The sequence below is a fragment of the Labeo rohita genome, chromosome 13, assembly GCF_022985175.1.
Source record: "Labeo rohita strain BAU-BD-2019 chromosome 13, IGBB_LRoh.1.0, whole genome shotgun sequence".
Lineage (NCBI taxonomy): Eukaryota > Metazoa > Chordata > Actinopteri > Cypriniformes > Cyprinidae > Labeo > Labeo rohita.
The window spans coordinates 7,022,029-7,049,674 of NC_066881.1; the positions used below are offsets into that span (position 1 = coordinate 7,022,029).

The 27,646-nt window shown below is 34.2% G+C and overlaps 1 long non-coding RNA gene across 1 annotated transcript; it reads right to left on the reverse strand.

The window, feature by feature from the left end:
* Positions 1 to 16,702: 16,702 nt before the first annotated feature.
* LOC127174751 (uncharacterized) lies at positions 16,703 to 23,088 on the reverse strand. Its single transcript, XR_007828904.1, has 3 exons — positions 22,975 to 23,088; positions 18,717 to 18,931; positions 16,703 to 16,850 (listed from the first exon to the last, which is right to left on the reverse strand). It is a non-coding gene; the product is annotated as an uncharacterized LOC127174751 (long non-coding RNA).
* Between the last annotated feature and the right edge of the window lie 4,558 nt (positions 23,089 to 27,646).

Sequence of the window (27,646 nt, forward strand, 5' to 3'; positions counted from 1 at the left end):
CAGAAGTCCGCGGGGCTTTGGGGGCCGACGGAACATTCTGCATAGTCACCTGAATGTCCCCCAAGTGCCTCGCCGCGGCAGCCGAAAAACCTTGACGGCTCAACGATTTACCGCGGGAAGACAACAAGGGGTGCCTACTCATGAATGAGCGGCGGGACTTTAACGCAGCCATGGACATACATTCGCAATGAACGCACGTACCATCCGTGAACGCTGCCTCAGCGTGCTCTCTGCCCAGGCACGTGAGACAGCGATCACGTCCGTCCAAAGAGGCGAGGAAACTACCGCACCCGGAAGCGCACGGCCGGAGAGACATACCGGGAAGATGTCCTCGACAGCCGCGAGAAATTCACTCTTTTGAAATCCCGGTCCGCCCAGGGAGAAACCGCGGCACAACCGTGCACTCAGACGGGGCGCTCGCTGGAGTGCGGGAGGCGTTGATGCCGTGAAAACGGCAGCCCGCAGGATTAGGCTGGCGGCTGCCGAAAGCACTTTTAGATGAAGCTCTTTTAGTAGCTCGGCAGCACGCCAGCAGAGAGAGTGTGAACTCAGGAACTTTTTTTTTTTTTTTTTTTTTTTTTTAAATAGCTCAGAAGACGAGGCTCCAAAAGCAAAAGTCTGAATGAGTGGTTGCACGCCGCCTTCTTATATACCCGTGTATACGGGGGAGTGGCTCGGCATGCAAATACCACTCGCCAATGTTCATGAATGTTCATTGGCCTTTTGAATAAGGCTTGGAGATGATTGGACTCTCAAGCGAGTTCCCATATGTAACGTCGTAGTGAAACGACTGAAGGGGAACACCTTTTTACCTTGTCAAAATCAGCCCTTTTTAGAGCAAGCCATTTTGTTGCATTTGCCTTTAAATGCTAATTAGCTTTGCTCACCCCACCCTTCTCTTGGAGTAACGAGCAGTACTGTTTACTTTAGCCACATTTAGCCGCGTTCAGCCGCAAAACTTGCAAACTAGCTCATTATTAGGAAAAGCGATTTGCAAAGGTGCATAAAGATCATTAGGGCGGGTCTAAGGTAAGACGGTTGAAACAGACACAGATGCCGAGATAAGGGGATATTACTTTTTTAGATTTTTATCATAGGGTTGTTGTGTACACACACTGCCAACACACATTTATGTTACAAAATGTAAAACTGAGTTTTGAATCCGATAACCCCTTTAAACCCCTTTAAAATATTTTTTTTATCTTTGGCGGCACCTGCCCCAAAGAGCCATAAAAGTTTTAATAAATGAGTGTCTACCTCGTGCAGGAGATTTTAAGGTTGGTGCGATTCAGGTCATGGTTTTTGTGCCAAATGGGTCAGGTATGGAATTAAATTAGTGCTGCTCTCGAATAGTGGGTATAGTGTTCTGTCAATTACTGTGGGTGCAGGTTTATCAAACAGGACCCGTGCAGGACCCATGCCACAGGTATTAATTTTGTGTTTCTTGATATGCTTTTTGTGACTATCAAAGTGCTGGTAGCGGCTGACTTGCATTTTATGCATCTCAAAGAACTGGTTTCATCTTATAATCTTCTTTACTGGTCTTCTTAAGAAGAAAAAACATCAGATGCATCTTGAATGGCCTGAGTATGAGTATATTAACAGCAACTATTAAATATTGGGTGAACTGTCCCTTTAACTGCAATTAATCATTCTAGGTAATTCATTAATTACTTAAATAACAGTGGAGGGGACATGTCCCTTTGCTACAACACTAACACGGAAGGTTAGAAATGTGTAACATGCAGTGTTGGGGAAAGTTAATTTTTAAAAGTAATACATTACAATATTGCATTACTCCAATAAAAAAGTAGCTAATTGCATTACATAGTTGTTTTTTTACGGAAAGTAATGCATTAAAATAGTTTTGTGTTGCTTTTTGTCACCTGAGCTGGGCTTGCTTATTTATTTTTTAATAACAGAAAACCCAAAAGTTATATTTTTGGCACTAAAAGTGAATTTAATAAGCCTCAGGCTAAGTGCCTCTACACCTCACTCCCAATGGGAAAACAATATAACTTGCGTTACTTATTCAGAAAACTCAGATATTTTCTTGTAAATTTATAAGTAATACATTACTTTACTAGTTACTGGAAAAAAGTAATCTGATTACATAACTTGCATTACTTGTAATCCGTTACCCCCAACACTGGTAACATGCATAAGCAAACTCCCAAAAACTCCCACATGAGTAGGAAGGGGGAATATAAATCCCCATACAGTACAGCAAATCATTATTTTTCTGTGTGAATTGAACATGAGTATTGTTTGTGAAATATGGCTTTTCCCAGCTGCGCCTCCCATCGCAGAGGCCCCCTTGTCCGTCCGGCCTCTTGGGAGCTCGGGATGGTGGAGCTGCATTTGTGAGTCTGAGTTGAAGGATTGTTTCCCATAGCGGTGAGTGTTGTGCGCTCCGTTTCCGGCTGATGTGATTGGGCCGGCGCGCAGAGCCCGTGGCATGATGGATGAGGTCCTGAAAGCTCTCGCCCTGCTGCGCGTCGGGGCCAGTTAGCCGCACAACTCTCGCTCTCATGCACACGCGCTCCCCTCCGCAGCTGGGCCCGGTTGTAGCGCTCACCAATGGCCATTATTCACACAGTTACAGTAACGGCCTCTGTCAGCGCTGCCAGCCTGCTCCCACATCACTATCCACAGGCTCAATTACAAACATTTGTATCCTACCAGCTACGCCAGCTTTTCCATACACGCGCATGTGTGTTTGCTGGGATAATGTTGCGTGGAAGGCATGCCACATCACTTGACTTGTTGTCTGGACCAGTGTGATTCCGATGCAAGCAAATGGAAAGGAATCAATTATTGATACAAGATGCAATTTGGCTGCTTCGCTTCACTGGCCGCCACGCTCTCTCAGTTCGTTCCTCTGGTTAGTGTCGACGGTGAAAGCTGTCGTTTTTTTTTGCTGGAGGAGGTGAAAAACCTCCTCTCACATTCTCTCTCGCACTCATTCTTTCCTCTGTTTCACGCTTTCCCTCGCTCTCTCGCTTCGGTACGGTCCAAGAAATGTGACTCCTGTGCTATGTCCAGTGAAATAAGGTGTTGTTAGCATGCTGTTGCTAGGGGACCAGCGTTTGAGAGGGAATGTTTTGGAGCTCAACCACAAGGTCTCGGAGGATTACAGAGGATTACCCTCACACTGTAAACTCTCCTTCCAGGGTTAATCTTGTCTTTTATATATTTTCACACAGAGTGGACCTACAACGCAGTCTTAGGAAGTTCTGAGATCTGAGAAGTTCAAAGCCGCGCGTAACACACAGCGTGCGGCTGTACTAAGAAAACACTGCGTTTTGCCCCTGGGCTAGTAAGGCCCAGATGTGTCTGAATGACTGTGTAGTGGTGAATGTAATACTATGCAGTGTGATGAAATAACAGCTACAGTTCAGTGTAATCTCATTGTATATTAAATTAATAAGCACCCTCTAATGTACAAATTCCAGAATATTTGTATATTTCAGATAACTTGAATTAAATTTTCTTCAGGATATGTTTAATAATAATAATAAAAATAATAATAATATAAAATAAATAAATTAAATAATCATTGCACTCCATCATTCCATTTTCTTCAGGACATTTTTGTAGTAGTAGTAGTAGTAGTAATAATAAAATTAATAAATGAATCAAATGAATAATGAAAGAAAGAAAGAAAGAAAGAAAAATAAAATTATTATTATTATTATTATACAAATACAATAAAATACATTTAATATCGACAAAATATAAATAAAATAAGAAATAAAGTACTTGAATACAAAAATATAAAATAATAATTATTGTTAATAATTATAATATTCAAAAACTAATTATATTTAATATTAATTACATTTAATAATAACAAAAATATAAATATAATAATGAATAAAGTACTTAAATGAATACCTTTAAATATATAAATTCCAGAATATTTTTCCAGAACTTCCATCAAATAATAATTTTTTCCATCAAATCAATCAATCAATCAATCAATCAATCAACCTCACATGTATAAATTGCAGAATAATTTTCATTATAACTTAAAGGTTCATTTCATTTTATAAATAAATTAATAAATAAATATGATCGTTATTATTATTGTTAATAATAATAATAATAATAATTACCCTTAACAATAACAAAATTTAAATAAAATGCTTACCTTGAATACCTTCAAATATATACAATCCAGAATATTTCCTGTAAATCTTCAAGGTTCATTGCCATTATAAACACATCTTCAAATAATCTTTATTCCATTTTCTTCAGAACATTTTTGTAATAATATTATTAATAATTATGAACAACAACAGCATAATAATAATGACGATGATGATGATAATAATAATAATAATAATAATAATAATAATAATAATAATTAATAATTACATTTATTAATACAAAATATAAATAAAATACTTAAATGATACCTTTAAATATATAAATTCCAGAATATTTTCAGAATTTTCTGTTTATCTTCAAGGTTTATTGCCATTATAAAAAAATAATAATAATTCTTAATTCCATTTTCTTCAGGATTTTTTTGTAATAATATTAGTAATAATAATAATAATAATAATAATAATAATTATTATTATTATTATTATTATTATTATCAGTAGTAGTACTAGTATTAGTAGTATTTTTTTGCTTTGAATTTTTTAATGTGGAGACATTGTTGAAAATTTGTTATAGCTTCAAGCTTGAATATTATTTACAAACAAATAAACAATAATCAATCTATCTATCAGTGAATCAATCCCATGTCATATCAGTGCTTGAATATCAGTATAATGAACATCATAACATTATACAGCATTCAGCTTCATCAAAACTGCTGTTATGATGACGTACAACAAATGCTGTGGAAAAATCTGTAATCAAACACTTATAGGATCTATAAAAGTGATGAAAGAAAACAGGAAATGGGGTTGAAAAGGGGACAAAGGGAAAAATCATATGGGTAAGATCCTGAAAAGTTTTAAAGACTGAGGATAGCATCACTGCCAATGTTTAGACTGTCTCTGGACTCAAATAAGCTGAAAATGTGTTTGCTTGTTTCTTACAAACAAACCCAGTGAACGTTTGTATATCTGCATCAAAACTGAACATCTATGTGGTGCCAATGCTTAAATACAGACATGAAAAGACAAAAAAAAACCCAGCAGGACAGATAACAGCTTGCCTCTACAATTATGCAATGCACTGCATTATGTAGATGGACTGTCTTAAAAGCAAATAAGGCAGAAAGAAAAAAGTAGAGATGGTGAAGGAGGAGAATAAATAAATCAGAGCGGGAGGAGGACGTTGACAGAAGCGTTAGCAGGAAGGATGATTCTCATTAAGCCGAGCTGAGAAGCATCGTGAATGATGAATGGGCTGCCGAAAGGCTTCTTTTCATCAGGCCTGTCAGATGACTGCTGAGACTCCTCAAGAGGTCACTGCGAAAGTCAGTACCAATGTGGAGAAATTCACTGCCTTTAGGGCCTTCAAACCCATCCTGGATTGGGTGAAGATCCTGCTGATAAGCAAAGGCTTGTAGGTTCAAGCCTCATAAGGAACGATCAATGAATTATTACCATTGTGTGCTTGAGTAAGACATGTAGCTCCGGGACGGGTGTCGCTGTAATATGTGTTTTACAAGCTGCTTTAGATAAAAGTGTCACCTAAATGACAAATGAGTTAGTCGTTAGTCATCAGTAATTCTGTCACCGTTTGTTCACTTTCATCTTGTTCCAAATGTGAATGAATTTCGTTTTTTCCTGTGGAACACAAAATGAGTCGTTTAGTAGAATGTTCACACTGCTCTTTTCTAGAGAATGAAATCAGTGACCAAGCTACAAAAATGACAAAAATGTAAATAAAAGTGATTATTTCTATGTCTTCTGAATCTATACTAGCTGCAAACATTTATAATTAAAGTGTTTTCGAAAAAAGTCCAAGGCTGCATTTATTTAATCAAATACATTTGATTAAATACAGTAAAAACATTAGTATTGTTTTGTTTTTGTTTTTTAATTATTTATTTATTTTTTTAATTCAGTAGGTTAGGTTACATTTTTTTAATGTAATAATTATTAACTTTATTAATAACAAAATACAACTTAGAATAAAGGTTTATTGCATTATTTAAAAATCTTCAAAATAATCTTTATTCCATTTTCTTTTGTAGTAGTAGTAGTAATAATAATAATAATAATAATAATAATTAAATCACTCACCTTTAAATATAAGTTGTATATATTCCAGAACATTTTCATTATAACCTCAAGGTTCATTCCCACAAGCAAGCAAACAAAAAAACAAATAAATAATGGTTGTTATTATTGTTGTTGTTGTTAATAATAATAATAATAATAATAATAGCAACAATAATAATAATAAAATAATTATATGTAATAATTATTACATTTAATAATAAAAAATATAAATACAATACTTAAATGAATACCCAGTCACAAAAATTCCAAAATGTTTTTCAGTATAACTTCAAGGTTTATTGCCATTATAAAAAATCCTGGTAAATTTGCTGATTTGGTACACAAGAAACATTTCTCATAATTTTTAATGTCGCAAAAATGAAAAAAAAACAAAACAAAAAAAAACAAAAAAAAAAAAAAACAAACAAACAAAAAAAAAAAAAAACAGCCACAACAACAACAACAACAAAAACAGCTCAATTTTGTTGAAATTGTGATACACCATTAAAAACTTTGGAGTTTGTTTATTTATTTATTTATTTTTATTTTTTAAGAATAATACTTTTATTCAGCAAGGACACAACTGATCAAAAGTGACTAATAACATTTGTCACAAAATATTTATATTACAAATAAAAACTGTTCACTAAACGGTTTACAGAAAAATACTTGAGTAATGATGCTGGAAATTCAGCTTTGCATCGCAGGAATAAGTCATATTTTAAAATATAATAAAACAGAAACAGTTATTTAAAAAAAAAAAATAACTGTATTGTTAATAAAAATGCAGCCTTGAGGAGCGTAAGAGACTACTTTTAAAGTGTTTAAAAAATCGTATTCCACATTTTTGACTGGTAGTGTATATGATAGCATTGTGTAAGGAACAAATTTATAATTTCACTGGAAATAATTAAAAATAAATATTTTAAATATTTACACTTACTTCCACAGCCACACATAAATGACCTCTATTCCTGCCTGTTTCTGTAATTTCATCCACTGTTAAACACACAGAAGTGTCATCGTGACGAGTACAGCATGATCTACGCATGCACATTAAAAAAAGGAGACACAGGAAATGAGGTCAGCATCTCTACCCAGTGACCTCTGGGTAATGTGCTCTCTAATCGCCGCTAAACAGAGGCAGTCTGGACAATCTCTGTTCTACTGCAGTTCTCGCTCTTTCAGCACCAAAACATCCTGTCTACAGCCACAGATGAAATTGCAAGAGTAGCGCTGATATATGAGCTGGATGCTTATAGATAGAGTGCAGTCCATATACACTTTAAATGCTCGGCATACCTGAGCCATTTGGGCTGAGTGTGGATTTTGATTATATATATCTCTGCAAGTCAGACTTTTCAGGATAGGAGACTAAACATGAACTCCCAAAACTTACTGCCAGATTTTGGAAGATAAATTCTTGAATCAGAGGTACAAGAGAATGTGATGCTTGTCCTTCAAGAGTCACTCTCAACTTATCTGTCTATAAAGCCTATAAAAAAAAAAAAAATGTCTTTATGTATTTCACAACACGTCAGCTTGTTATTCTTATTAAGTCAGGGGCATTTTTTAGGATTTTTTACCAATCAAAGTCTCTGAGAACCTGACACAATGCACTTCTGAAGACTCCAGGTAGGTTGCAGTTCTGGAAAATGGTGGCGCTGGAGACTAAACGGTTCCTGATGGTGTCACACCTAATTCTTCACCTTAATTCCTAATTCTTTTACAGTTAAAATGCATCTTTTCTTCTCCACCTGTTTTTTCTGACCATGCAGACTCAACGAGCATTTCGCTGTCCAATAGTCAAGCCTTAACTTTGCAAATTCTTGTAATGCATTAGTATTGCATTCTTCTCATGGGCATTTAATAATTTGGACTTTTCAGTCTGGGTTAAATATCTTTTTTGGCTCATTTTATCTGTAAAAGAAAACATGCCTAATAATCATGCACACCTGAATATAAGGAGTTTTTCACTTCCAGCCTTCACGGACAGTTATATATCACTTACAAATGATTAAATACAAAATTAATAGTAGTTATTAAGATTGCTGTGGTTTGGAATTGGTCAAAAATATGACCAGATTATCAACATGCCTAATAATTCTGCACACAGTGTAGTTCACACAAAGAGGGTTTTTAAAGACACTCTGTTGTTGTTTCTTATGTGTTTACACACTCATGTTGTTGAACTGTTGGATAAACACAATATCACACTTAGCCCTTGCGATATGGTTGTATGTCTGTATACAGCTATACTGATATACAGCCATATTGCACTGCTACTTGTGTGACATTGCTCATATATACAGTGCTGCTTGACAGTTTGTGAAATTTCTATATTTCTGCATAAATATAATGCAAAACATCATTAGATTTTCACACAAGTCCTTAAAGTTGACAAAGAGAATCCAATCAAACAAACAAGACAAAAATATAAACGTTGTCATTTAGTTATTTAGAAAAATGATCCAGTGTTAAATATTTGCGAGGTGCAAAAGTATGTGAATCTTTGCTTTTAGTATCTGTTGTGACCCCTTTTTGAAACAATAACTGCAGGTAATGTTTTTTGTAACTGCTGATCAGTCCTGCATAATGACTTGTAGGAATTTTAGCCCATTCTTTAGTACAGAAAGAACTGAACCCTGTGATATTGGTGGGTTTCCTCCTAAGAACTGCTTGCTTCAGGTCCTTCCACAACATTTCAATTGGATTAAGGTCCTGACTTTGACTCGGCCGTTCCAAAACATTACCTTTGTTCTTGTTTAACCATTTTTTGGTAGAATGCCGTGTGTGCTTGGGGTCGTTGTCTTGCTGCATGACCTACTTTCTCTTTAGATTTTAGTTCATGGACAGATGTCCAGACATTTTCCTTTAGAATTTGCTGGTATATATCAGAATTTATTTTTCCATCAATGATGGCAAGTCGTCCTGGCCCAGATGCAGCAAAACCATGATACTACCACCACCATGTTTCACAGACGGAGTAAGGTTCTTCTTATGCTGGAATGCAGTGGTTTTCTTTCTCCAAACAAATTATATTTTGGTCTCATACGACCACAGAACATTTCTCCAATAGCCTTTTGACTTGTCCACATGATCTTTATCAAACTGCAGACTGGCCGCAGTGTTTTTTGGAGAGTTGTGGCTTTCTTTATTGACTGAAAACACTTCGTCAACAGATTGACTCTAATTTCACCTTCAAATGAACTGCTAATCCTAGAGATTCACATACTTTTGCAACTCACAAATATTTAACGCTGGATACTTTTTCATAATAAATAAATGACAAAGTATATATTTTCATCTCATTTGTTTATTTGGGTTCTCTTTGTCAGTTTTCAAAACTTTTTGGTCATATTTATGCAGAAATATAGAAAATTCTAAAGGGTTCAAAAGCTTTCAAGCAGCACTGTATATCCTTCATCACTATATAATCATCATCACATTATCACAGTTCATGTTTTTTTTTGGTTGTTTGCCATGATATAATCGATTCCACGCTACTGTTGCCAGATATTGATTACAGAAAATCACCTCAAGTTAATGCAGTTGATGCCAAACTAACTCAACTTAGTGAAATTAACTAAAGGTAAACCAAAAAATGGACATTGCCATGTTTACTTAAACAAAACATTTAGTGAAAAGCCACAAACATACACATTTTCAACATACAGTAAACACACAAAGTGCACATATCTGGCAACCCGGATTAAAAACATAGCTAATACATCATAAATTAAAAAAGATCAGAAAATAAATTCCACCAAAATCTACAAAGACAGGAAAACGGTGATCTCTGATTTCCACACGAAATCTGTGCTAAACAAAAACCAAGCAGTTTTTAAACATGATCAATGTCAAAAATAATTATTTACAGTGAAGTGTGTATTTAAGCAGTATTTTTTTTAAGATATGTTCAACAACCTGCTATACGTCTGACAAGTGTAAATACTGAATAAAGTTGAACTAACTTTGTCAAAAAGAAACACTGTTTATTCTAAACCACAGATATGAATTTATAATAACTTACATTAACAATAACAAACATTACATTATGAAAAGCTTAACAGTTCATTAGATCGCTATAGTTACATTGTGTTTATACACCGTGTCTGCGTTTGTTTGCACAAGTGTCTGTACTGTCAATGTTCTGCAACCTGAGCCTCGTCGTAAGCGTTTCAATGCGCCATGAACGCTCTGTAAGCGTGCAATTGACAAATAAACAAACAAGAGTTGACTGGACTTGACTTGAATATGCCGTCCTGCCTTCTCAAACTCACACGTGCTTCATTTCATTTGACTTTATGTCCTGTTAAGCACTCTGGGTATGTGAGAGAACCTGACACCACGCGTGATGACACGGGCTCTGAAGCACAGTTGGCCAGGCAGCGGGCCAGAGTCCCTCCACCCCTGAGCTGGCACTGGCACCACTCGTTAGCAGACAGCACAGGACAAGCTGGGCTCCGGCCAGATACTCCAGCTCACAGGCTATATGGAGACTTGCGCTGGTATTTGCACACATGGCATTCAAGCACAGCCACTGATCTCCCCACATTAAATTTAATCAAGACCTGAAAGTAAATTAAATTAAAGGAGGAAATCTTTGATAGCATTATTATATTAAATTGCACCTGGAGCACATGTGTGGCATTCAGAAGTGAGCTGAAAATACTTATTCTATTTTAGCAAGATTCCTGAGTTTAAAATGATTTAGCAACAGAATGCAGAATTGTGATTTGATTGAAGTACAAATAAAATGGAATGAAATTAATTTATACTTAAAAGAATGTAGCTTTTTTATTTTCACTTTTTTTGCTAGTAAATGTCACAAACAATTACAAAGAAATGGCAAGTAACACACTGAAGTAAAACATACTCCCAAAATTGTGTTTACAACTTAACAAAGTGTAATTGTCTAAATAAACAAATAAACAAATATTTAATTGTCATTATGCATAAGATTAAATATATTTTTTTATTATTTTTCCAAAATGTTATTTATACTATCAATCTAAAATCTGGTCTGGAAGAGCTAGTCATTTTACACTAGGCCTACTTGTTGTAAAATATTATGTCAAATTGTGTAGTCAATAGATTAAAAATTGGATTTCAATATTTATTTTTAATAAAGTTATCTGATAGCCATGTGGAGGACATTTTATGATGCCGTAGCAAAAAATAAAATAAATTAATAAATAATTAAATAAAAATAAAAATAGATGGCTGTGTTAATTGATTTGACAGCACAAAATGTAATATAGAAATTTGTAATCAACTGAAAATATGTTCACACACACACACTCACCAAGCATAATTGAAAAAATAATAATAATAATAATAATTTCTTAAGTAAAATAATAAAAATAGGTGGCTGTGTTAATTGGGTTGACAGTATAAAACAATATAGGCATGTATACACACACACACACAAAGCATAATTAGTCAAAAAATGATTATTATTTATTAAACAATTTATGTTGTGCTGGGGAAAATTAATTTTAACTTAATTAAATGTAATTTATTCATTAAATTAATAAAAAAAAAGATGGCTGTGTTAATTAGTTTGACAGTCCAAAACAATATAGAGATGTATACACACACTCACACACACACAAAGCACAATTAGTCAAAAAATAATGATTATTTTTTAAATAATTTATGTTTTGCTGCGACAAATAAATGTTAATTTAATTAAATGTAAATTATTCATTAAATTAATAAAAATATATGGCTGTGTTAATTAGTTTGACAGTACAAAATATAATATAGAGAAATATCTAATTAACTGAGAAAACACACCAATAATTAGTTTAAAAAAAATAATGATTATTGAAAAAATATATATATATATTTATATGTATTTATTAATTAAATTCATAAAAATATATGGATGTCAGATGGTCTAACAGTACAAAACAATGCAGAGATACACACACACACACACACACACACACACACACACACACACTTGTCTGGTTTATTATCCTTGTGGGAAATCTCCATAGGTGCAATGGTTTGTATACTCTCCACACTGTATTTTCTATCCCCTTACCCTAAACCTAACCCTTACAGAAAACTTTCTGCATTTTTACTTTCTCAAAAAAACTCATTCTGTATGATTTATAAGCTTTTGTACCCATGGGGACCTCAAGCCAGTCCCCACAATGTCAACAATTTCAGGTTTTACTATCCTTGTGGGGACATTTGGTCCAAAAACAAGTACACACACACACACACACACACACACACACACACACACACACACACACACACAAACAAAAGGACAATTAGTAAAAAATAATGATTATTTATTAAATAATTTATGTTTTGCTGGGGTGAATTAAATGGCTGTGTTAATTAGTTTGACAGCACAAAATGTAATATTGAGAAATATCTAATCAACTGAGAAAACACACACACAGCATAATATAATAATGATTATTTATTAAATTAAAAAAATAATAACTGAATTAATTTTCAATTATTAATTAAGTTAATAAAAATAGATGGCGGTGTTAATTAGTTTGACAGTACAAAGTGTAATATGGAGAAATAACTAATTAACTGAGAAAACACACACCAATAATTAGTTAATAAAAGATTATTTATTAAACTGAATTTTTTTTAATTTGTTAATTAAATTCATAAAACTAGATGTCTGTGTTAATTGATCTGACAGTACAAAACAATATGAAGATACACACACACACACACACACACACACACACACAATTAGTCAAAAATAATGATTATTTATTAAATCATTTATGTTTTGCTGGGGGAAATTAATTTTAATTACAATTTAATTTAATTTATTAATTAATAAAAATAAATGGCTGTGTTAATTAGTTCGAGAGTACAAAATGTAATATTGAGAAATATCTCATCAACTGAGAAAACACACACACAGCATAATATAATAATGATTATTTATTAAGTTTTAAAAAAAAAAGAATTAATATTCATTTATTAATTAAGTTAATAAAATAGAAGGCTGTGTTGATTGGTTTCACAGTACAGAACATAACAGAGAAATACCTAATCAACTGAGAATATATATTTTATGCCAATAATCATTAGGACATTAAATATCATGTTTCATGAAGATATTTTGTAAATTTCCCACCGTAAATATATCAAAATTATCACTTTTGATTAGTAAGATGCATTGCTCAGAACTTCATTTGGACAACTTTAAAGGTGATTTTCTCAATATTTTTATTTTTTTGCATCCTCAGATTCCAGATTTTCAAATAGTTTTATCTCAGCCAAATATTGGCAAACAAATCAAACATTAATAGAAAGCTTATTTATTCAGATGAGGTATAAACAAATCTTCAAAAAATGACCCTTATGACTGGTTTTGTGGTCCAGGGTCACATACATGCCAAGCATGATTAGTCAAAAAATAAAGATTATTTATTAAATAATTTTGTTGTGGAAAATGGCTAATGAAATTCTCTTCTAATTCATCATATGGAACGTGAACAGTTCAGTTCAAACTTACATATGAACTAGTAAGTGAACTCTTAAATTCTATATTTTTCTCAGCCCTTACGGATCACCTTGATTAATTGTGTATTGTACTGTAAAGTTTTCAACATTTGCTTCCAAGACAAGAATCTATGAGAGAAAACAGATGGTAATGTTAGGATGGTGAGATTTTAATGGGGTAAAGTTTAGTTGCAGCGCTCCAGAAGCTCAAGTGGAATACGGGAGACTCAGCCAAACCAGCGAGGATTGATTTATAGCAGTGAAGCGAGCGGCCCGGCCAGTTTCTTCTCCAGCAGTACAGAAACGGCGATCTGCAACAAGCCTGCATAAATCACACCCCAAACAGGGAGCAGCTGTCCTCAAGTGCGGCCCACACCCCACTGCACACCCCGGGGTCACTGACCCACAGCACACCCATCCAAAAGCACCCAGTTCAGCCCTCATGCAAACACTCATCGACAGGAAGAAAATTTCACAACGTATTACAATATAATGTGGTAGTAATGCATGACCCCCTTATGTCTCCTCTTGGCAGTGTTACATGATAAAAATTGCAGTCAGTAACGTAATCCATTACTATACATACTTTAGGCAATGTAATCAGACTACTTTTAGATTACTTTTGAATTTTAGATTACTTTCTGGAATCTGATTACATAATGCATATTACAAATCAGTTAGTAAACTGTCCTGCACTGCCTCTTGGTTTGGCCTTTTAAAGAAATGATTATTTTCCAAATTAAATGAATATTAGTGTGTATATATGATGATTATTTATCCCAGAAGAGGGAGTGCGCTCATGCACAGACAGAGCTGGACACAGACGGCCACGTTTAACAGCTTCTGAAGAAAACCAAGAATGTTTCTGGATCATAAATGTCTATTTAAAAAATGAGGGAAGATCAGGAGCTCCGGAGATGATGATTTAATAAGTTGTAGTGTTGTCTCTTTTGGACGGAGTGGGACGTCTTGTATTTTACAAGCCCTGCTCAGTTCAGATACAAAACTTTTACAGGCCTGTGGTACTGGGTCGAAATCAAAACCAGGAGTGACAGTATTCCTTCTCTCTCTCATATAAAACGGGATTTATGTGAGCTGGGATTCTTAGTGAAGTCTTTATTCTGTGGTATTTCACAAAATATGTTAAAATGTGATTGTTTGTTTTAGTGCACACTCTGTGCTGCATTCATATGCATATCGGGTAACACTTTATTTTGCTGTTACATGTTACATGTACTTTCTATAGTAATAACCAAATAACCAAATAAACCAAACTCTAATCCTAACCATAATCCTACAATAATTAAATGTTAACTAATATTAAACAGTAAATAACCCTCTGGTACTCTTAGTCAATTTTGAAAATTTTTACATTTTGGTTTTGTAGAATTTTTCACTTCATCAACAAAAACAAACAAACAAAAAAAAACTTGGTAAAGGTTTTGGCACTTGCTATGTCAACACACACAAACAAAATAATACCAAAAAGTATTATAATAAATACCAAATAATACCAAAAAGGTTAAAATGTCCAGAAAAAAAAAAAAAAAAAAAAACACACTTTAATACTGTTTGCCCTCAAATATGCATTTTGTGTAAACATTTGGTACTACGGGCAAAAAAACCCAAAAACGTATTGAATATTTTATTTTTTTTAAGATATTAACCTCAAATTTGGAACAAAACTTTATTAGATTTAGTTTTTTTTCTTTTTTAGCATACAGTATTAGAGTAGAACATGTTATGTAAAATATATATTTCATTTAACATTTGACAATAGTATTTTTGTGCTTTACAAAAAAAAAAATCCTAAATTTTTATAGCTTTTAAAGTGTATTATATTATGTCATATGACATTATTGTATCTTAAAAAGCAGTATACAATATACAATTGATTATATTATATTGGAAAAAATACATTATTGTATAAGGAGTATAAAAATATGAAATTTATATTATATTATATTATATTATATATTACATATTATGTAAATACTTTATTGTATCATAAAAAAGAATTGACAAATAAAGTTGACTTAATTTGATTAAAATATTATATTATATTATATTATATTATATTATATTATATTATATTACACCGTGAAAATACATGATTGCATCTTAAAAAGCAGTATGCAACATACAATTGATTATATTATATTGTAAAAATACACTATTGTATCATAAAAAAGGATTATACAATTATAAAGTTGACTTAATTTGATTAATATATTATATTATATTATATTATATTATATTATATTATATTATATTATATTATATTATATTATATATATTATATTACACCGTGAAAATACACTATTGTATCTTAAAAAGCCGTATGCAACATACAATTGATTATATTATATTGTAAAAATACACTATTGTATCCAAAAATATAAAATATATAATAGAAGTGTACTTTACTATATTATATTATATTATATTATATATTACAAATTATGTAAATACTTTATTGTATCATAAAAAATGATTATACAATTATAAAGTTGACTTAATTTGATTAATATATTATATTATATTATATTATATTATATTATATTATATTATATTATATTATATATTATATTACACCGTAAAAATACATGATTGTATCTTAAAAAGCCGTATGCAACATACAATTGATTATATTATATTGTAAAAATACACTGTTGTATCCAAAAATATAAAATATATAATAGAAGTGTACTTTACTATATTATATTATATTATATTATATATTACAAATTATGTAAATACTTTATTGTATCATAAAAAATGATTATACAAATATAAAGTTGACTTAATTTGATTAATATATTATATTATATATTATATTATAATATATATTATATATTATTACATCCACAACCAAAAAGACTCATTAGTCTTCACACAGAGCGGGAGATGTGATATGGCATGCTGAACTGGGCTGAAAGTTTGCGCTGTTAAGATTTTTTGAAAGCATACGGATTCCATCAAGTTTATAACGGACCTTACCCACATCTCTCTGCAGCCTTTAGAGCCAATCCAGCCACAGGTCAGTGGGTTCACGCCCCTGTCCAGCCGCGCACAACTGGATTGCAGGTTCCAGTCCATTGGCAGAGCAGACTTCCTTCCTCCAGGCCTTATAGTTACGTGAGCTGTATCCTGACAGATGGACTGAGCAATACACAGTTAATTGGCACACAGGAAAAGCTCACACTATTGCCAGAATATAAACCAGAACTACCAGCTACCTTTTTTTTTTTTTTTTTTTTTTTTAATCGGGGAACAAATGTGTGTGCTGTTTGCCATATATTATAATGGATAGGATATATGGGACATTTATGTAAGTCATAAATAATGACAGACCGTTAATGCACACCTTAAGTGGTAATGTGGCTGCTATAATTCAACAGTCTAGAATAAATTATTCAGCTTGTACAAAGGTTACCAATTTTACCATATTGTCTTTCGCAATTTTTCAGGTTTTGGCACTAAAATACTCTTGTGTGTACTTCTATATGCTACAGATTATATTTCTTGCTTATAGAAACAGCCCACACCAGAACAGATGAAAATATATAATTCAATAGATTAAATTGAACAGCATCATTGTAAAAATATTTGACCACAGAAAGCTCCAGCAAAAGAGTATTATATTATATTGTATTTACAGCATTGTGAAAATACATGGTTATATGTGAAAAGTACTATACAAATAAAATTGGCTTGATTTGTAATTATATTATGTTACTGTGAAAATATATGATCTATGATATATGATACATGTATTTATATTGTATGATTGAAAATATATATAAAAAGGAGTAGACAAATATAAAATTGATTTGATTTGACCATTATATTTATAATATTATATTATATTTATTACATTTACTGAATTAAAAAAAAAAATATATATATATGAAAATAATTATACAAATATAATTGACTGGATTTATAATATAATATAATATAATATAATATAATATAATATAATATAATATAACATAATTAATATAATAATAAATCAAGTCAATTTTATTTGTGTAATGCTTTTGACAATATAATCATGTATTTTAACAGTTTAGTAAATTATGTATTTCCCAAATATAATAAATATATATATATGTACAAATTATATGAAAATATATTCATATATTTTTTTACACATACATTTTCATTGCATAATATAATATAATATAATATAATATAATATAATATAATATAATATAATATAATATAATATAATATAATATAAGCAAATTAAATCAATTTTAATTATTTCATATAAACAATTTATTTTTATATAAACAATTTTAACCAATTTAACTGTATAATCCCTTTTTATGATACAAACATATATTTTCATTGAATATAAAATAATATAATATAATATAATATAATATAATATAATATAATATAATATAATGTAATATAACAAGTTAATCAAGACAATTTTATGTAATGCTTTTCATAATATGATCATGTATTTTAACAGTTTAGTAAATTATATATTAAGTAAATATATAATTATATATTTGAATATATCATTACAAAAAATATATATACATACATATATATATATATATATATATATATATATATATATCCCTTTTTTACGATTAATTCATATATTTTCATTGTATAATATAATATAATATAAGCAGATTAAATCAATTTTAAATATTTTTTTATATAAACGTTTTTAACCAATTTAATTGTATACTCCCTTTTTATGATACAAACATATATTTTCATTGAATAAAATATAATATAATATAATATTAAATAATGTAATAATTATTATTATATTATATTATATTATATATTGATCATAACGACTTTTAAATTTTGATTTCCACACAGATTGTTTCCTTTATAAAGACATACTTTATAGTAGTGCAGAAAACAGTATATTTCTGAGGAGCATTGAGGTCACATGATGGAGCATCAGAGTCTGGTCTTCCTCACATTTGTAAGAGTCATTTAGTTATCTGGCTCTCAGCCCTTTTGACAGATGAGAGATATTATCACACACACCTGGGGCAGGACACTGGTCTCACAGGGCTTTTGCTCCTTGAGGCCTTCCATAGTTCAGGGCTCTGTTCACTGTAAGGGTAAACAGCACTGACGTCCCATCAGCCTTTGCTCTGGTTACAAAGGGAGCGGAGGGGCCAAAGAGTAAGAGCACGAAAGGTTTTTTTCAGCACGCGGGGTCTGTGCAGTGTCCGGTCAGATGGAGAGAGCCAACACACCTGCAGGACAGAGGAGCTCACTCAATCTGGAGCTTCCCAAACCAAGATAATCATGAAGTCAAGTAGTTAAAGTAGTTTTAGTTATATGAGTCATTTTGAAATATATGAGTTGATGTAATTTTTGCAGTCACGGCAGTGATTCAAAATCAACAAGAATCTCTTATGGTGATACATTTAAAATTGTAACAGATATATTACTGTACACTGAAACTATAAAACACATTCATTTCGACAGCTTGTGGAAGACAGTGAGAAACAGCAGCATTTAATTAAACATTTCAAAACAAAAAAAGTAAGTGAAATGCAGCACAGGGAAATGAATCATTTTTTGAACCACTTAATGTAAACAAAAAGTCTGAACAACCTGATTCACTAATCTGAAACAGATTTCTCAACAATACATACCATAAAGAAAACATCATCATCATATGAACTAAAAACAGTTTGTTGCACTTTAGTAAAAGTGCTACTGGAAACATTACAGAAATGCCAAGTTCGGTCACAAAACTCTAGATGGCGCAGGCCGATGAGTCGTTAAAGCAAATTTGGCACAAGCTGATTGGTTCATGTTACACATGCAGCCAATGAGCTTGCTGTTTTACATTTAAATGGCTGGTTAGCATTCACTAGAGCATTTTGCAATGCACTTTCAGAGCCAGGCGCAACGCAAGTGTTTTTTGCTAGTTCAGCCTGACGCACTTATTATTTTCACATTTAGCACCATGTTTAAACAGCAAATGCAATTGCACCCATCTGTTCACCCATGGGCGTGCTGGTCTGAAAATGAGCTGTGTTCAGGTGGATTGTTGGCTCATTGCTATTTTGAGGCTATGTTTACACTAGTGCGTTTTTGTTTAGAGACTTGCATTCAGTTTAATAAGACCAAAACAGAGAAGTTTAAAAACAATGGTATTGCTGCCCACATTCGCTCTGCATATCCTTGACGACCATGTAAACAATAACATTATGCTCATTGATGTACCTGCATGAATGGTCATGTGACGTGTTTTCGGTTGTGTAGTGTGGACGGAGATCGTTTCTGAAATGCAGTGATTACGCCAGTGTAGATGAGAATCGTTTTTGTTTTAAAACGCCGTTTAAAACGGCACTAGTGTAAACAGGGCCTGAGGCAACAGAAAATGATTGTGCCATTGACCAACTAAAACTTGGGGTCCTATGTTAACCATCTAAGCACATGGTCTGAAGTGCTTGGCGCAGGTGAACTTATCCAAATCCACTATTTTAATGATGGAAAAACCAGGCACATGGTCCAAAAGACTTGTACCTATTCTCATAATGAGTCATGGGTGTGTTTTGGGTGTAATGTGCAGTAAACCAATGAGAGTCTCATCGCCCATTCCCCTTAAAAGCCAGTTGCGCTCGCACCAAGGCTTATTCGCTTTTTACATGGCGGAATTTGCAAGAGCAAAGACTGAATGCTTCTTTATGCACACGATAAGCATCTTTAGGGCCTGAGCATCGATGGTGCAAGAACCCTGTTGGAATTGCTTAGATTCTTCTCCTTCTTTTCCACAGGGCATAAACATGCTCGAAAACACATGAAACTTTGCATACATGCCAAAAGTGGTGAAAATGTACATCTGATATAGGTTTCAGAAGTGAGTGTGACAAAATGGCACGATGGTGCCACCTACAAAACTTTAACTAAGTGCCCCTCGAAATTCGGTAGACATATGTAACACACCAATACCTAGAAAAAAGTCCCCCAGTACGAAGTCCAAAACCCAACAGGAAGTCTGTTATTTTGTTATTTTGTTACTTTTATCTGCAAGTTGTGTGCCGTTTTTGGCATTTTCATGTGTTGTATTTAAACAAACTCCTCCTAGAGATTTAAACAGATCAACGCCAAATTCAGTCAGTGTAATCTAAAGCCGTTTGTGATGTTAAATCTTCAGTTTTTGTTGAAGGGCGTGTCCGGGGGGGCCTGATAAACTTTGATGTTTCGCCATTAAAAAGGAAGCTGTTATAATTCAGGCATACAATGTCCGATCTGCACCAAAATTCACGTTTGATAAGATTCCTGTTCTGAACACATGCTCATGCCCATATTCAGTTATAGTCATAGCGCCACCTGCTGGCAACAGGTACTGACATGTCTTACGCTGTAAAGAACTCCTTAAAGATTTAAAGAAACAATACTACATTTGGTCAGTCTAATCTAAAGGCCTTTGCGATGTTAAATTGCGAAGATCTTGACTTTTTGTTGAAGGGCGTGTCCGTGGTGGCCTGACAAAATTCAATGTTTCACCATGGAAATAGAAGTTGTAACTCAGCCATACAATGTCCGATCTGCCCCAAACATCACATGTTTCCTGACCTGAACTCATCTAATGGCCAATATTCTGTTATAATCATAGCACTACCTGCTGGCAACAGGAAATGACTTGTTTTACACTAACTTAAACATGCAATGTCCATTCTGCACCAAACTTTACCTGTTTGGTAAGAGTCCTGGCCTGAAGACATCTACATGCTAATATCCAGCTATAGTCATAGCACCACCAGCTGGCAGCAGGAAGTTTGGCACATATAAATGACATTAACATATTCCTTCTACATTTACCATTTTAAATTCATATTGCTCACCATTCGCTGCTTTCCTAAAGGTGGCAGTGAGCCTGGGTGTGAGGGCCCTTTCAACGCTGCTTGCAGCTTTAATTTAGTCTATGCACATTGTGCTCCTGCCTATAGGTGCAATTTACTAACACGCCCTTTAAATAACATCGCAATGTGACGTGTTTTTTTGCTAGTTTCAGTCGCTAGTTTTAGACGCTTGTGTGTATAACAGGGTCCTAAGTCTAAAGTCAATGGCGCAGTATTTTGCTTACAGGGTGCGTTAGTAATATGCGCCTATAGGCGGGTGCATATGCATGTGCGTGCACTCTGCTTATTAGACACACAGTGATGCACAGCAGCACACAAACATGTCAAATATTAAAAATGAAAGGATTACAGTGTAAAAGATGATTATCATGTACATGGAGAAGCATTCAGTCTTTGCTCTTGCAAATTCCGCCATGTAAATAGCAAATCTGCCATGGTGCAAGGGCAACTGGCTTTTAAAGAGAATGGGAGATGAGACTCTGATTGGTTTCTTGCATGTTACGCCCAAAACAAAACCATGACTCATTGAGAGAATAGGTACAGCCCTTTTGGACCATGTGTCAACCGTTTTTTCATATGTTAAACTAGTAAAAGTAGATTCGGACACACCCTAAGTGCACCTACGCCATGCACTTCAGACTATGCAACCAGATGGTTAAAATAGGGCCTTTATTGTGAAATCCTCCACCTCCCCAGCTCCACCTGTATAGATCTGCTACAGGTTATTATATATGCTGTTTGTGTAGCAGCAGTATGTCTTCAAAACTCACAACACTGTATAGGTGTATGTATTGGCAGTAGCAAGTTCCTGTACTTGCTTAGCAGCAGCAGCAGCAGCAGCGATAATCTACAACAACAAAAACCAAGTGCTGCAGTAATTCAGCAGTGTAGTAGATCTACTCCGCCAAGACCAAATACATTAACATTGTCATATGCATTTACCATGCTAAAGTCTTCTGAGATTTGTCATAATAGAACTACTTTCACAAAGTAGTATGATAGTTAGCAGTTACAATTATAATCATGTATTGAATACTAAATCATACGGATTTAAAATGTACTTTAATAGAAAACTATTAACATGACATTATAAAAAAGTGACATTAGTGTACATAGATGTGTCTCTGAACTCTCTTTAATAATTATACATAAGTGCAATTTTTTATAAATTGTATTATTATTTGTTAATATACTTTTAGGATTTGAAGTACACTACAAGTATACATTCAATACAATTAAGCAACTTTTTTCACACTTGCCAGGTGGACTTACCACTGATTGTGCCCCTTATTCCAGAACCCATACTAAAGCATGCATGCAAAACCAAATGGAAGATGAAATATTAGAACCATGGAACTAAATGTGTAATTAATGAGTCATTTAGGCTTTCAATAACGGAAGGGAACTAACAACCTCACCCATGTGCTGGTGGCGCGATGTGCAGACTGCAGTGCTGTGAATAGGGTACATTTCCATGCTCTCGCACTCCTTCATCAGTTTGTTTATTTGCACCGAGCCCCAGGACAGTCCGGCACTGTTGCCCCTCTGACAGCTGGAGGAAGAACAGACATGAGCGGCAGCCCGCTGCCCTGCCCAACTCAAAACACAGAGACATCAGAGCCTGAGGCACAGAACCACACCGCTGAAAGAGTGAGGAGTTATGAGCGTTTCTTCAAATATGGGCACGTGTGGACTTTTAGAAAATAAACTCTCTTAAAATACACTTTTCACAATCATTATTTAATGAGGTTCATTTCATTTGTACAAAGTGTGCATGCATGAATCAAAGGAGAGTTTTGTCATTTTCTCTAAACTTTTATGAACCATTCATTTTGGGTGGAAATAACGATGGTGAAATTACATTTTAAACATTCTAGGAATGAAATAGTCAATTTTTATAATATGACAAATGATGTTTACTTTGGTTGAGTAGAGAATATAAGAGGTGTTCAAGAGAGCAAATGAAAGAGCGCAAACAGGAATGAGTGAGACAGCATTAATGAAGGCTTTGTGTTCAGAGAGAAAAAAAGTGATAGAAACAGGGGGAAAAAGGAGAAAATAACCAGTGGGATCTCTTTAAAATCTCATAGACTGCAGAGAGATTTAATGGACTGCATATAAAGTTTTTTTACTGCTTATCTCAGATATTTTGTATGAGAAAAAAAGACTCTTGTATCTTCATGTGTCTGTTAGAGTTTTAGAGGAGATTTCAACAATGTCTCAAAGTGTGCTTATACTTGCCCAGATAATGTCTGTAATCAAAGTCTTCTCAATATGAACTCATCTCAATATTAGATGCTATGAACGAGGGCTGCCCTCGACTTTTTCTGGTCGACTAGTAGTCGTTCATTTTAAGCATTAGTCAACTAATCACACGTTTATTTATAAAATATTTAAATCTTAATAATGAGCCTTTAATTGCCTGCATTGCCTAATAAGCACTCAAGCGCACGCATAAAGCTTGCCACAGCACACTGGCAGAAGTAATGATTATGAATGTGTCGTGGAAAAACAGTAAGGAGGCTGCATTAACATTTTAATAATTTGTTGACAGTGCTTTCTTTTCGGCTTAAGAGATAAAGTCAGCAACTCAACATCTCTGCCATCATATTTCATGTCTGTAAGGTAAGTATACACAGAGTTTCGGTTATTTTTTTTTTCTTTATGCGCTCAAGTTCACAGAGACTGAGACGGCAGAAAGCGCATCCTGTTTGCTTTCATAATTTTACAAAAGCGCAATGTTGTTATTCTGAGGGCAAACAAATAAACGCACAGTCTTTACAAATTCGAAAGATCACCGCACAGCTCACCCGGTGCAGCATTGCATTTGCAATGCAAAGCACTTGAGACAGAGTCTTGTGAAACATGAATAATGAAAAGAGAGCTTAAAAACTTGTAGAAGCAAGACAAAATGTTATGATTTATTTAGTAAATGCATTTTTATCTCCCATTTAATTTTGTTAAAGGGGTCATTGGATGCTAAGTTCACTTTTACATGCTGTTTGAACATTAATGTGTGTTGGCAGTGTATGTACAAATCTACCCTATAATGATAAAAATCTAATGATAAAGAAAATGAATAAAGAAAATGATAAAGTTTTTAATTAATCTGTAAAAATAATATCCCCTTTTTCAAATCGAGCCATTCTCAGATGCCTGTGGTTGTTGCGTCACACCGACAGAGGCCGCTCCCATGATAGTTGATTGACATGAGCGTCTTACCTCAGATCAGTTGTAACAGTCCAACCTCCATGTTTTGATGCCAGAGCAGGGATGTAAATTAGACAAGAATTGAACAACTGAGCGATTGAGGTGTTGTGTTGCTGGATATAATAATGAAAGTAGTGGTCGTCATTTACTCCCGACATCTGAGCCACTGAAGATGCAGTAGATTACGTTTGTTTGTGAAGGGAATGCGCCTCCCGATCTACATAAATGCGTCTATGTTCACGGAATCATACATGATCCAGCTTCACTTACAGCAGAAGTGAGTATAAGTGTTTTTTTATGAATCTTTGCGATCGCCTTTCCTATTAAAGTGCTAGTTAGTTTTAGTGTTTAAAGTGCAAGTTTAGTGGCTAAACGCGGCTAAATGCTGCTAAATGCGGCTAAAGTAAACAGGGTCGTCTTTAAACAGAGAGAAGAGAGGGGCGGGCGAGCAGAGGTCATTTTACATTTAAAGCAGCCTCGACCAGAATGAGATGATTTTTGCAGAGCTGATTTTGGCAAGGTAAAAAGGGTGTTGTTTTACACAACCATTGAGAATTTTGTAAAGTGCTTTTGAAGGGGTGAAAAACTTAATTTCCTCCTCCAACAATAAAATTGCTTTATATCGTTGCTTTACCTTTTTTGTAAAGGTGTTTGACCTGCTTTGCACGTTTGCTCTGTAAACACTGGGTCGGTACTTTTGCCTACATCATGCTTTCGTGATTACATAATGCATGAGTTCGAGCTAGTGCAAGACGAACATTTGAAGTTAAATAGTATATAATTTAAATCGTGTAGAGCCCTTTGAAGCTGCATTGAAACTGCAATTTGGATATTCACTGAAATCCACTATATGGAGAAAAATCCTGAAATGTTTTCTTCAAAAACCTTAATTTCTTTGCGACTGAAGAAAGAAAGACATGAACATTTTGAATGACATAGGGGTGAGTAAATTACCAGGACATTTTTATTCTGGAAGTGAATTAAGGTCTGGCAAAATATCATGAAAATGACAAAAACCAGATGAGGACAAAAAAAAAAAAAAAAAAAAAAAGAAGAAGAAGAAGATTAATAATGAGAGTGAGAGAGAAAGAAAGAGAAAAAGAGACAACAGGGCCCTATAATTGACTGTGAGGTGAAGCAGGTCTGCAGGGTCAGAGAGGGCAGACATTGGGATGTGGTCGCTACGGCAACTGCCAAACACTTCAAAGAACGAGACAACTTGAGACGGTGAAGATGTCCCTCTCAGCTACTGCAGGCACATCATCCAACACTCGCTGTGCCTGGTTGAGACCCGCAGCTCTGCTTAGAAGCCAGCCTTCAAAGATCAGAGGATCCGCAAAGACCAAGACCATGTGCAACCATGGAAACAGAGTGTGTGCTCAGAATAAGGAGCGAATCTGATGTTTACAGTGCATGACGCACGTCCAGCGAGCAGACATGAGGCAGCTGGATATGAACCAAAAATATAAACAAATATAATCTGTGTCATATTTGTAGACTGATATATACAGTGCAGTGGTGTTCTGAAATGAGGAGGCAAAGTCCTCAGTGTTTTTTTTCCTTTTTCCTTTTCTTTTTTCTTTTTTTTGAATGCAAATTCATGTCCCTGCATTTTAAGTATAGTCTCAGTAGACTACTAGTTTAGTAGTTTTATACTGCAAGTATACTCGTAAGTTTTCTTTAAGTAAACTTTACATCATACTTTAAGTATACTACCATGTCCCTATCAAGGAATTATTTTGTATATATTTTGTTATATGAATATCTGAACATACAGAACATCAAAAGAAAGAACAGGGTATCTGCTTTTAAACAAAAACATTTTATTCTAGCTTCATTAATTCTTTTTTTGAACACTTGAATGTGGGTAAGTTTCATACACTGACCAAAATTATAAACGCAACACTTTTGTTTTTGTCCCCATTTTTCATGAGCTGAACTCAAAGATCTAGCACTTTTTCTGTGTACACAAAAGGCCTATTTCTCTCAAATATTGTTCACAAATCTGTCTAAATCTATGTTAGTGAGCACTTCTGCTTTGCCAAGATAATCCATCCACCTCACAGGTGTGGCATATCAAGATGCTGATTAGACAGCGTGATTATTGCACAGGTGTGCCTTAGGCTGGCCACAAGAAAAGGCCACTCTAAAATGTGCAGTTTTATCACACAGCACAATGCCACAGATGTCACAATTTTTGAGGGAGCGTGCAATTGGCATACTAAATGCAGGAATGTCCACCAGAGCTGTTGCCCATGAATTGAATGTTAATTTCTCTACTATAAGCCGTCTCCAAAGGCATTTCAGAGAATTTGGCAGTACATCCAACCGGCCTCACAACCGCAGACCACGTGTAACCACACCAGCCCAGGACCTCCACATCCAGCATCTTCACCTCCAAGATCGTCTGAGACCAGCCACCCGAACAGCTGCTGCAACAATCGGTTTGCACAAACTGTCAGAAACTGTCTCAGGGAAGCTCATCTGCATGCTCGTTGTCCTCATCGGGGTCTCGACCTGACTGCAGTTTGTTGTTGTAACCGACTTGAGTGGGCAAATGCTCACATTCGATGGTGTCTGGCACTTTGGAGAGGTGTTCTCTTCACAGATGAATCCCGGTTTTCACTGTACAGAGCAGATGGCAGGCAGCGTGTATGGCGTCATGTGGGTGAGCGGTTTGCTGATGTCAACGTTGTGGATCGAGTGGCCCATGGTGGCGGTGGGGTTATGGGATGGGCAGGCATATGTTATGGACAACGAACACAGGTGCATTTTATTGATGGCATTTTGAATGCACAGAGATACCGTGATGAAATCCTGAGACCCATTGTTGTGCCAATCATCCACAACCATCACCTCATGTTGCAGCATGATAATGCA